General features: G+C 38.7%; 2 long non-coding RNA genes across 2 annotated transcripts in view; one reads left to right on the top strand and one right to left on the bottom strand.

The window, feature by feature from the left end:
* LOC137172061 (uncharacterized) overlaps positions 1–12,091 on the top strand; it is a 38,383-nt gene that overhangs the window by 18,935 nt on the left and 7,357 nt on the right. The window lies entirely within an intron of this gene.
* Positions 1,945–10,763, bottom strand: LOC137172064 (uncharacterized). Its single transcript, XR_010924875.1, has 3 exons — positions 10,212–10,763; positions 8,559–8,654; positions 1,945–8,019 (listed from the first exon to the last, which is right to left on the bottom strand). It is a non-coding gene; the product is annotated as an uncharacterized lncRNA (long non-coding RNA).

Raw genomic sequence — 12,091 nt, 5'->3', positions numbered from 1 at the left:
TTTCAGATGGTGCGACAACAGGAACTAGAGGCTGATTTCTGCAGCCAAAAAAAAAAAAAGAAAAGAAAAGAAGAAAAACAAAGATGTGTGAGGTAAACATCTCAAGGGATGAACAGGGTTCAGTGGGTAATGTTTAGGATCACAGGTCATCTGGACATTTCAGTGTGTGTGTGTGTGTGTGTGTTACTGTCATGTATCTGTTGGCCTGTGCACAGACATGCATGCAAGTGTGTGTCCAAGAGGAACATTAATGTAAGACTTGACCCTAGAAGGTTGACGTCTCACCTTGAGGTCATCCAGAGGTCAACCAGCTGTAGGCAAGAGTGATGGGAGCTGTCTGGCAGGGTTGAAATGTCGGGCTTGTGTTTAGACTTGGTGAAATACAGCTGCATGTTTTGTTCAATTCCCATGAGGAAATGTAATGATAAACATTTCTCTCTTTAAAGAAATGATACTGGGAGTTATAGAGTGTTCTGCTAACTCATTGGTTGTGAAACAGTTGAATCTGCTCCAGAAGTGACATTTTTGTGAAAGCAGGAAAAGCACAGATGTAATTAGTAACATAACGATGGCTTCATTCCACAGAAGCGTCACAGTAAACCATGCCACTGAGCAAACATTACTAATAGCACAGCCCTAACACCTGCATGGAATGCAGCCGCCACTAATGTTATCAATTACACCTGTGCTTTTCCTGCTTTGAAAAGTCAGTGTCTGGTGTATAAAAGGTCACCTGCCACTACTGCATTCTGTGCATACCAGTGCAACCCTTAACAAGGCTAATCATTTTCTGTCTCCCCTTATGATAAACATACCGTAAATGACATTGTTAGTTAATGTTTGCAGTACAGGAAATACCACTGTATCCAAGTTCCCCGCAAACAGGTTTCTGCTGCAGGGCTAATGGTTGACTGCTGGAGTGACTCACGTCTGTATCACAACAGAGCTGTCATGGGTAACAAATACTGGGGTGGTTTTTAATGTTTGTCCTGTTGGGTTATTTTTGTCATTCTTTATTTTGCAGTGAGAGAATATTGTTAAATGAGCACACGTCAGCATGACTTAAGAACATTGTTTTCCTCGACTGTGGATTCAATTATGAAATATTAACAACACACAGCATTTTTTCCTTATTCATTATGAACCTCATAAGCATTGATTTGGTGGTTTGCAGTTCAAAAGATGTCTAGGTTTCTAGGTTGATGTCTAAGTGTGTCTAAATTTGAGTATAAAAGTGTGAATTGTTGTTTCAACAGCTTTTAAATGACAGTGTTTCAGTGCAGGTCCTGACTACACGTAGTTCGCAAATGTTGAAACTACAGGCTGCTCTGCTCCAAATGTTATAAAGATGTAGACACTTCTATAAACAAATCCACACACAACAAGAATACAGTCTTAAAGGGGACGTAACATGCTTTTTGTGATTTTCTGTTATTTTTTATACTTTTATGATGTCAGATGTCTATGTTAAACCTGATGAACGTATGTAAAAATGCCACCGTCAATTCAAAAGCCCAGGCTGCAGCCCACTCTATTACCTCTACTTCCCCATCGAACTGACTTCATATTGTTTTATTGTTCAAATTGCCATCTGCTCCATAGTTTTTGTTGCTAAGGTTGTTTCTAAGGTTGTTCCATGGGTTGTTCGCATTGTCAACTCACATATTTTGAATGGGATTTGGGCTCAAACATGTACAGATGTATTTAAGTACTTATATCTCGAGTAAAGAACGAGAAAAAGCAGCAAAATCTGACTGCTACTGTTTGTTTACGTAGCCATGGAGCCAGTGGAAGTCTGCTGAGGGGCCTTAAAGAGACAGGAGCTAAAACAGCCTGTTTCAGACAGAGGCTGAACGGAGGGGCTGCATAAAGCCAGTATAAGATACCGTATATACGTAGATTTTGACCTGTAAATCATGCAAAGATATTCCAGTAGAGCCCCAGAATATAAATACAGACCTGGAAATGTGCATGATATGTCTTGTTTAAATCCCAAAGATTTGATTAGGCTGATTTATCCTAATGCTTTGTGCATGTGTTTTTCCCAGTAACAATAACAATAAAATTTATGGCCTGAATCCCTCAGAATAAAAGTGTAATCTCCACATATGTAAAGTGAAAAAACAATAATAATTTGGCACAAACCTTGCAGAGTTCAAAGTCAAAATACTTGTGTCAGCTCATCAATTGTGTGGACATCATTGTACAGTGTTTGACTGGCTTTAAGGATTCATGGTCTTTACTTTACTGAGATATTTGTTTGTTTTCTTCCCAGTATCACAGCTCCACCTATTCATAGCAGCCACTGTTTGTTATGCCACTGAGTGTTGGTGAGGAGCATGCGATCACTTTGAAAAAAAAAAAATGATGTCAGTACTTTCTAACGGATTTTACAATGTTGCTGTGAACTCTCGAACCATTTCTGAATTATACCACATCCGCATTCAGCGGAAAGGTTTTAAAATTTAAAAGGACTCCTCACACCCGGCCAACCCACTATTCAATCATCTCCCTTCGGATTAAAGACTCTGCAGTATTAAGACCAGAACATCTCACTTCCACAACAGCACTTACTGAAGCAATCCACATCCTAAATGCTTCACTGGTTATATAAACTTGTATAAAGTCCTTGAGCCCATGCACTTTAATTTGTCACTTTAAGGGCATAGGGTTACATTAATTGAAATATTGTAATATAATTGTAAGAGCATGTTGTTGTGGTCTCTTCCTGTATGTATTGTGTTGTTATATGTTTACTTTTTTTTTTTTTTTTTTTTTACAAATTCATACCAATTCCAAATCACCTATAAAATTGAAAAATTACAATAAATGATTGAATCTTGATGTAACCTGATCCGTAGATTATCTTCACTCCCAGCCATTCTTGGATTTCCTTGTCATCCCCTCCATGTTCTAAACTGATGCATCTAACTTCCGGGTCACATGAGGATAGGTGGCTTAGGAATTGTGAAATGAGAGACATGACATTCCCCTCATATTTCATTCATTTCCCCTCTTTGCTTGTTAAACCTGTCTCCCGTCTGTCCTACGCTTGCCACATGTACATAATGAGCTATCTAAATGTATTAGGTGTCCTAATCTGTTGTCACGGAGCTTGTCTGTGCCATCAGACTGTGTCAGTGCTAGCAAATGTCACACAGTTATGCAAGACAAGGAAACAGGACCGCTGTTAACATATCTTCTTATCAGGTCGTCACGGTTTTTAGTCCTAAACAGTAGTCATATCTCAGTTGTCCTGTTAAATATTTGGCCTGTATTAGCATGACACACCTGCTCCTGGACTAAACGGTTTCTCTGGTCGGTCAGTGTAATATCATAGTGTTATAGTTACTTTTTAGAAATACAAACAATACAATATAAATTCACTGACACAACAGTATTAAACCTTTATGAAAAAGGGCATTTGACTATGAGGTATCTAAACCAGCAATACAACTTTGAGTAAAACGGACAGTATTTTATTCATTGGAAGGTGAGGAAATTGAATTCAATATAGACAGCTGGCTTAAAGCTTATTTGGATTCAGTATCTATGGAGCAAGCAGCATCAGTTCTTCAAGATCTGGGCAGTTGCCATATCCCTATTCTGAACCCAGGTCATCATCAAGACACAAGGGGCTTGATGGTTTCCTTCCCAATCCTCAAGATATGAAAATGTTTTTGTTTTAATGTAAACATGATTTCAAATGGTTTTAAGATAAGTATTCTGCACTCTCTGCCCTGATCCTGGTCCTGATGGAGGGAAGCTGGGCACCAGACCTGTTGTTGTTAGCCGGTCTGATTCTTAGTGCCTGATTCACAGAACCAGGAGCCTGTACTAAGAAGCACTCTGTGCACTCTGATTTCATCACTGCAGCTCAGAATAACATGAGACAACCGTGTGATGATAACTGGAAATAAAAACAAAAGCCTGTCTTTTATTAGAAAAATAATCCACACACTGTTAATTGGCTCCCATTATTATAAATGCAACATTTGAGTCAGATAGACCTCATCAGTCGTTAACTACTGTACTTTTCCACTCTTTGCTTCAGAAGCAGAAACAGTCTGGCATTACTTTTAGTTTTTTCTATGTGACATATTCAGAATGGTTTCTTCATCATCCAACTAAATAGCAAAAAATACTCACTCACATGTAATAATTCCTACATGGATTTTAAGCCTTAGCCTACTTTTAATATGATTAAAATGATTAATGTGATACATCCTGTCCTGTCAGTGTGTCTGTATATTGTTTTTGTTGTAATAGAAATCTGGAAAAAAAGTATCTGGAAAAAAAGCATTACAACAGTCCATCTAATCTGGGACTGTTTCACACCTGAACACTGCATTTCATTTGTGGTCACTAAAGTTCAGTGTGTCTGATGTTTTGTTCTTGTAAACTCAATGAGTGTTTGAAGATGGGAAAAAAATCATTTTTGTGGTACGAGTCATTTTGTTTTAAATTTGTAAACTTAGTTATTTTTAACTGAAAAGGTCATGGAAGTCTTCAGGTCTTCATAACTTGTCTAAATTTTGACGGTTTGGCATTGCTTCACACAGTCTTGAGACACTGCTGCCAGGAAACTATGGTTTATTACAACTTGGGTTTTGTTCATGGCTCCAACCATTGGTTCTATCAGGTCTGATAACACACCAAAACCCACCAAAGTAAGTGCTGACATCTTGAAGTGCAGCAACATGCAGGAATAGGTTTAACAGGGTTACAATCATTAGCAGTCAGACAACCCTTAGTTGTAATAAACCGTAGCTTTCCTAACCTTCATGGCCATGTTTGTCACATTTAAAGTCAACTTGCTGAGTTTTCATGTAGACACTCGAAAGTTATGTTTACATTCAAAGAGCATTTCCTTCCTCATAAAACATTTGCACGCAATCAATTATTTTAATTTAGTTTAATATTTTAAACCCAGCATCGTTCACAGTAATGTTTACTTGCTAATAGTCTTCACTGCCTTTGCTGGCAGCACAGCCACAAACTGCCAATCACAGGAAAAGAGTGAAACTGAGCTCAAGTGTGTCCCTGTGCGCATGCATGATACAAACAGGGACCCACTTGTAAAAACACTGCTCATTAGCGCTACTAGTGGTCAAACATTTCACAGGAGGGTACCTTTAACTGTCAATATATACGTCATTGTTCCTTTCTGACAGTGTTTTCTGGGTGATGCTTTCATTTCAATCCTACTGTCCTGTTGTTTAATACCAAATTTATTTTTAATGTCAATAAATACTAAAGTCACTCTGACTAAAGATGAGTAAAAATGGGCCTCTTCAAGTAGTTTTTGCAAATTAAGAGTAAAACAAGCGAGCACCAACTCTTTGTTTCCCATAAGAGCATCTGGGTTAATCACTATTCATTTCAATTCTTTATCCTGTGGGTGTGATTTTAACAAGCTTTTGGCTAAAATTAGCTGTTGTCTGTAACATTCAGTTTAATTTTGAGCCAGATTATTCAGAAAATCTTTACCTGGACTACTGTATGTGTGTGTGTGTGTGTGTGTGTGTGTGTGTGTGTGTGTGTGTGTGTGGTCCATTAACCTTCTTTCCTTGGCTATGTTACCCCATAACATCACACAACTAATCCCACTGTTACCTCTCATTCTCATGCCAGCACGACAACACTCATTCACCTCCTTACGTCAAACTGCTTATCAACTAATAAACTCTCAGACTATGATATCATCATTGAGCATCCACACAGGAAGCAGTTACTTAGGAGGACTCAGTGGAACAGAAACTATAAAAAGCCTGCATGGTAACAAAGCTGGTAAATAATCACAGACAAGTTATTTCATGATGTACAGTCGATGACTTCATTTAACCCGGTCAGTCAACCCTCACGCTGTTTTTGTAGTTCCTGGTGATGAGGATGTGCTACAGGAGGCTACAGGGGACAAATGAGTCACCGTGCTTTTATGGACAGATGTAGGCAAAAGATAACTGTGTCAGCAGTGGATATGGATTGTTGTCCAGATGATATCACAATAATAAAAAAGTAAACATGCACATCATTCGATATGCTCGTTTCTAGGGTGCTACACATTCCCATTAAGTGGTTTGCTTTTGAATCCTGATACTGGCAGTTATTGACGCTTTATGAAGTCTGTGCTTCAAATGAGCAATAACAAAAATGGAAAAGAAAATTAAAGGAGGAAATGATTGAGTTAGATAAAACAAGCATTAATTATATAATGTTATAGTAAAATCAAGTGAAGATAACATTAAAGAAAACTCAAAAGTTATTCAAAGGTACAATGCATGGGAATATTCAAAACTGGCCACAATCAAATTCTCCAGTATGAAAAGATGGTTGACCATCTACTTTTTAAAAATATATAGACATGCACACACACACCTGTACACACAGTATATACACATAGACATATACAAATGGAGTTGAACCAGACCGTAATATGTAAATAGGTAGGCAAACAACATTGAAGAGATGAAGAAGTATCATCATTGTATTAATGACTAGAGTGTTACATAGCATAATGTCACTGTCACTAGTTGAAGTGTCACCTGATGGAAGCATGTAATGATTCACATTTTATGTTGCCATAGTTTTGTATATTTGCTTAAAATTTGCATAACATTTTAATGTAAGTATGACCTGTGTGTGTGTGTGTGTGTGTGTGTTTCCATACATAACAGATCCACCTGTCTGCCGTTGACCACACACACCAATAAATGTCCCCTCACAGAGTGCATCTCGTGTGTATACATCTGTAATGCCTGACAGCACCCTTACCATGGAAACGGCTCCACCCAAAACTTCCACAGTATGAACTCAGAGCCATTTTCTTGTAATTCACGCTGTTGCTTATCTTCTGTAAAGGTGAAGTGAACAAAGTGTATGTTTAGCTAACATTAGCTATAGTTTGTTTAGCTACCTTTAACCTAGCTATTTTTGAGAATAGCAAAATGTCCTAGTGCACTTAAATCAACTAACTCTTACTCTACAATATTAAAAAGCTTATCCCACAGATGTTATGGGGAACTTTACTCCTCTCTCTCTGGCAATGTTTGATCTACTAACTATCTGTTATACAAATGACTTTGAACCTTAGTCTTTTATTTATTAGTCATCCATCTAACAAGTAATGAGAAACGTTGAGATGACGATGACGGGAACTTGGCAACATCATTTGCTCTTCACGTGTCACATTCCTAAAGCAACATATACCTGTAATCGTTCTGAACGCTTTCTCACATACACTTTTGTTCTTTTGTGTGTGCCACCATTTCCTAGTTGTAACTGAGCTGTGTGGAGTGTGCTGGGTGCGGTGCCAAGGCTGCGTTTTCCCATGCATCGTAAACTGCCCTCAGTGCATGACAGTGGCTGTAGGGTGCCCTGTAAAGAGACCGGGGGGGGGTGTGAGTTGTGTGCCAAAGCATTATGCTATGTGGCATACATTACTATATGTCAGACTATTAAACATATATTGCCCTGTATGCTGTATGTGCAAAAAGTTATTTGGAACAAGATTCCTTTAGACTAGCTGTGTGTTTTGTGTGGCAGTGTTGCTCCAGGCTTGTACTTGGCGTTCTAGAGCTCATTGTGCTGCAGTTAGCGTTGAACTGGTGGTGTTTTTAGATGAAAGCAACTAATCTCAGAGAGAGAGAGAGAGAGAGAGAGAGAGAGAGAGAGAGAGAGAGAGAGAGAGAGAGAGAAAGAGAGAGAGAGAGAGAGAGGCAATCAGACACAAACACACCCCCAGAGAGGAAGATTCACAAAATACCAGGCTACTACCAATGAAGAGAGATAACAAGCAAGCGATGCTGTTAAGCGTGCTTATACATTTGAACGAGAATGCGCTGACACACACACACAGGTGGGCCAGTCAGGTCATCTGGGATGCGTTAATGCTCTCCAGGATCAGTCCCTCACTGCTGCTGTTTAACTCTCCTCCATCTGGCCTCAGACCAGCGTTCGGAAGAGACAATCGGCCTCCTCAGAGAGACAGACAGAGGCACAGGAAGGGATCACTGAGACCTGAACCGTGAAAGGGGAACATCTGATCAAATATTCAGAGTTTAGATGTTTAGATAATAGCTCATGTAAGGATTTAATCAGAGAAAGAGGAACATATACACAATATATTCAGGCAGCCACCCTCCACTGGTGTAAGTTGAGATAAAGATGGCAAACGCTGTGAAATCGTACATGCTCGCAGCCGTGTTTATGTTGGCGCAATGCTACATTTACATAAACTGAGGAAAAATATGTAATGATAAACTTAGCTTATGCAAAGCAGGTAATATAGCAGCTTGTTTGCAATCAATGGACATACAGAACACCATCATTCAGTGGAAAAACACATTAATATATGCAACTTAGTGGATGCTTCAATGCAAAATACTTCATAGTAGATGATTGTCAGCCATGGGAGACTGAATAGTTTGTAATTTATGCTCATGCTTGCTCTAGCACATTTTTCAAATATGCTTAAAGTGCCCTGGTAGAGTTGGCGCCCGCATGCTGTGAATTGCAAAGGTGCAAATATCCATCTATCTATCCAAATCTTTCCTCACCTGGCCATCCATCCATCTCTTCTTGGCAGTCTTGACACACCTGAGACAGCATGGTGCCCGTCTGTCTGTCTCTCCCTCCCCACTCCACTATTTCTTCTTTTAGTAGGCAGAAAAAAAAAAAGAGAAAAACAACTTCCTGCTCTGAATTAAGACTCGTTCTAGACTCCTGAATTGATGACTACATTTTCAGAAATCCAAACATTTCTGGTGTAGGGCTCAGGCTGTTTTCCCAGTTGTCCTGAGCCACAGGCAGAAAAATGACAAACTTGATGGAGCTACGTGGGTTGTTCAGCAAGAGTATTCCTAGGAATCCCACATTAATATTGGATGTATCCGAACCTCACAATTACCTCAAATGCCAGAGTTAAGTGCCAGTGTAGGGAGTATTGTGGGCTATATGTAGCGAAGGGGAAATCAGGGTGTGGAGTTTACATCCTGTTACAGACCTGCAATTACTGTTTGCCTTTTATTAACTGTAACTACTTTCCTCTAACCTTAAACACACCATAGTTGCAATGTGCAGATATATATATATATATATATATATATATATATTATAGAGAGTATTTTGAAATTTGTTGGAATCACCCAATGTAGACATTCTCATCCGGTGATAAAGTTGGGTTGTTGTGAGTCAACTTGCAGAAACTCTTAAAATTTCTTTGATCAACATGTTATATGAGCTGCTACTATCAAGTTTATTCCTTCTCTGTTAACCAAAAATGACATAGACACATATAACATATCTAACATGAGCACAATGTCCAGTTGAAGTCAACATAAAAAAGCAATTCAGTCTGATTATCAGGCTTTTTTTTTGCAAATAAGCTTTTTATCCCTCTAGCTTGTGTAAAAGTCGCCTGTCATATATTTCACTGAACCATTAATAATGACTTCCTGACCATCATATTGTAGAGCAGCAGGAAGACTGCACCCCCATATGCTCTTACATGTCCCAGAATGTCTTACAGCTGTTAGTTGTTTTTTTTCTTCTTTGTTTCAGCTCAGGATTTTGTCAGACATTAAAAACCTAATGCTTACCCTTTTTTCTTTTTTAGATCATTGAAACATTCTCTGCTATCATCCTTCATTGTAGTTGCATGAAATATCAGGACATGACATCGTATTATCTAGCCAGTTATTCACAGGAATAAGAAAAACAGATACGGAAATGAAAAGTACATCAGCAGTACATGGTTCATGTTGGAAACACTACAGCGTACGTACAGCTGCGCATCTGGATGTTTCTACTTGCTTGTGTAATAAAATAAAAGATTACTTTTCTATTACATTGAATTCTTATTTCCAGACTTTAAGCACTAGCTACTGTATCCCATAGCTGATTTATTGGCTGGTGTGATTTTCCATTCTCAATCACAGAGAGAGAACTTTCATGGTGTGTAATCATCCAAATCTCCTCTGTACAAATCTGTCCCCAGGCTCATTCTAAGCCAGGCTTACTTTTTTTTTTTTTTTCTTTTTGGCTGGATACTGTCTGTACAGATACAGTAACACTCACATCTGTAGACACATGCAGGCATACAGGACAACACACATAATAGTCCTCATCAAAAACTGAAGGGAAAATCAATGTTTGATTTAACCCAGACACCATGCAACTTAAATGTATTTCCAGCAATCTAAAACACTCACCGTAGTAAATGTCAGGTCTTTGTATTAGTCCACCTGAATCAAAGAAAAGGAGTCTAGAGCTGCTGTTTCACTCCACCGTTAAACAATCATCCATCCATCCTTGAAGTGGCACAGAGACCTCGTTTCCACACCCACAGTAGCAGAAAAGAGTCCAGCGACAAGACATGTTGGATCACCACCAAAACATATAAACAGCTAAATGTTCAGTCCGTTTGTTTTTCTTGGAAACTGTCAAAAAGCATTCCAAAAAATGAAGGACATAACAGAGTAAAGTAACATTAGATGAGGCAGATGATGGAAATTAGTACAAAATAATTGCACTCATTACCACAAAATTGTTACAGTATAGATTTAACATCCTCTTAATCACTGCCTGTTGTGTTTCCTGTTTTATTTTGTAGTACTCACATGTCTTGTCGTTCCACTTCCTGCCCTCGAGTGTCTTCCGCTCCCTTGATCATCCACACCTGCTTCCAATTACTCACCTGCCCCTGGTTTTGCTATCATCCAACCCCATATAGTATATATATACTCCTGTTTTCCCTGTTCTGCTGCCAGATCGTCTTTGTTCATCCTTGTGTGTTCATCGCTTTCCAGCAGTTTTTCCCTTAGTTTAAGTCTCCATGGTTTTTGACATTTCTTTTTTTTTCTCTATTTTTTGGATTTTTGCCTACTCCCTGCCTGGATTTGCTGGTTTGATTTGGACTGATGTACATGTGTATGACTGCCTGGCTTTCCAATAAAGACTTTGCCTACTTTTTGAATCTTACCTTGTGTTCTGAATCTTTCTCTGTGTCTGATCTGCCCAGAATCGTTACAATAGACTGTGAAGCACATTAATTTTTCTTTTACCTGAAAGTCGAGATGATAAATTCATTTTCATGGAAACCTTTTTAGCATTTTGTTCCCATGCAGCACACCATTCAACAGGCCTATTTTTTAACAGCAACTTTCAACTGTCGTCGTAGGAAAATCACAGGTGTTATTAATAACGCTAACGATGGCTCTGCTGTATTCATGTGTCCCTGTAAGCCATGACAGTTTGACAGTGAGCCAACATGTGCAACACCAGGACCCTGAAACTGTCATTATTCATATTTTTCATACTGTGACATGTCAAAAAGGTCTCTGTGTGAAAGGCCTATCTGTCAGTGTCTACATTATGCAAGTGTGTGAGTTTTCCTGAGAGTGAGTTTCACCTGCACTGAACTGATCTGCTGTATCATGTTGGCTTGGCACTTGTAGGCTTAGTGATTGATTCATATTCCACAGCCTTTCCAGTGTTTCTCAATTTCCTCTGATGGCCCCTCTATCTGTGGACTTTGATTTAGAGCGACTGGTTAGCTTGTCATGGGTTTTGATATGAAAATTCATAGTGAGGAGATATCAATCCTAATGTTTTGGGTGAATCCTTGTCACGTGAAAGGTCACGTTAAGTTCAGTTATGATTTATGAACAGGAAGCATCTGTGACACTTTGTTATTTGAGTAAAGTATATGTTTCCTGCTGAGGAACATTTACTCAGACTTTGTCAGTTATCCAAGGCGATGCCTTGAAGGAAATGAGAACGACAAAGGAACAGCCCATATTGTTGTCACCATTTGGCATACATTTTGGCATTGTAAAATATGATTAACAAACGCGTTAAATCATAAACCCAGTATTTTAAAACCAGTGCAGTCCAAACTGAATGTGAAATTACCAATGTCAAGACATGTTGTATGATTTGGAGTGTAAGCACATGCAAAATAAAATTGTTGGCATCAGTCTGTTAATTTGACTTCAAAATGTATACATTGAACACTGATATTCTGCATACTCTATACAAGTACATGAAAAATGCACAAATAAATGTGACAGTTTCTATTGCGTGCTTTAGC

This window comes from Thunnus thynnus, chromosome 20, assembly GCF_963924715.1.
Source record: "Thunnus thynnus chromosome 20, fThuThy2.1, whole genome shotgun sequence".
NCBI classification, from domain to species: Eukaryota; Metazoa; Chordata; class Actinopteri; order Scombriformes; family Scombridae; genus Thunnus; species Thunnus thynnus.
This window is presented reverse-complemented; position numbering and strand designations above follow the sequence as displayed.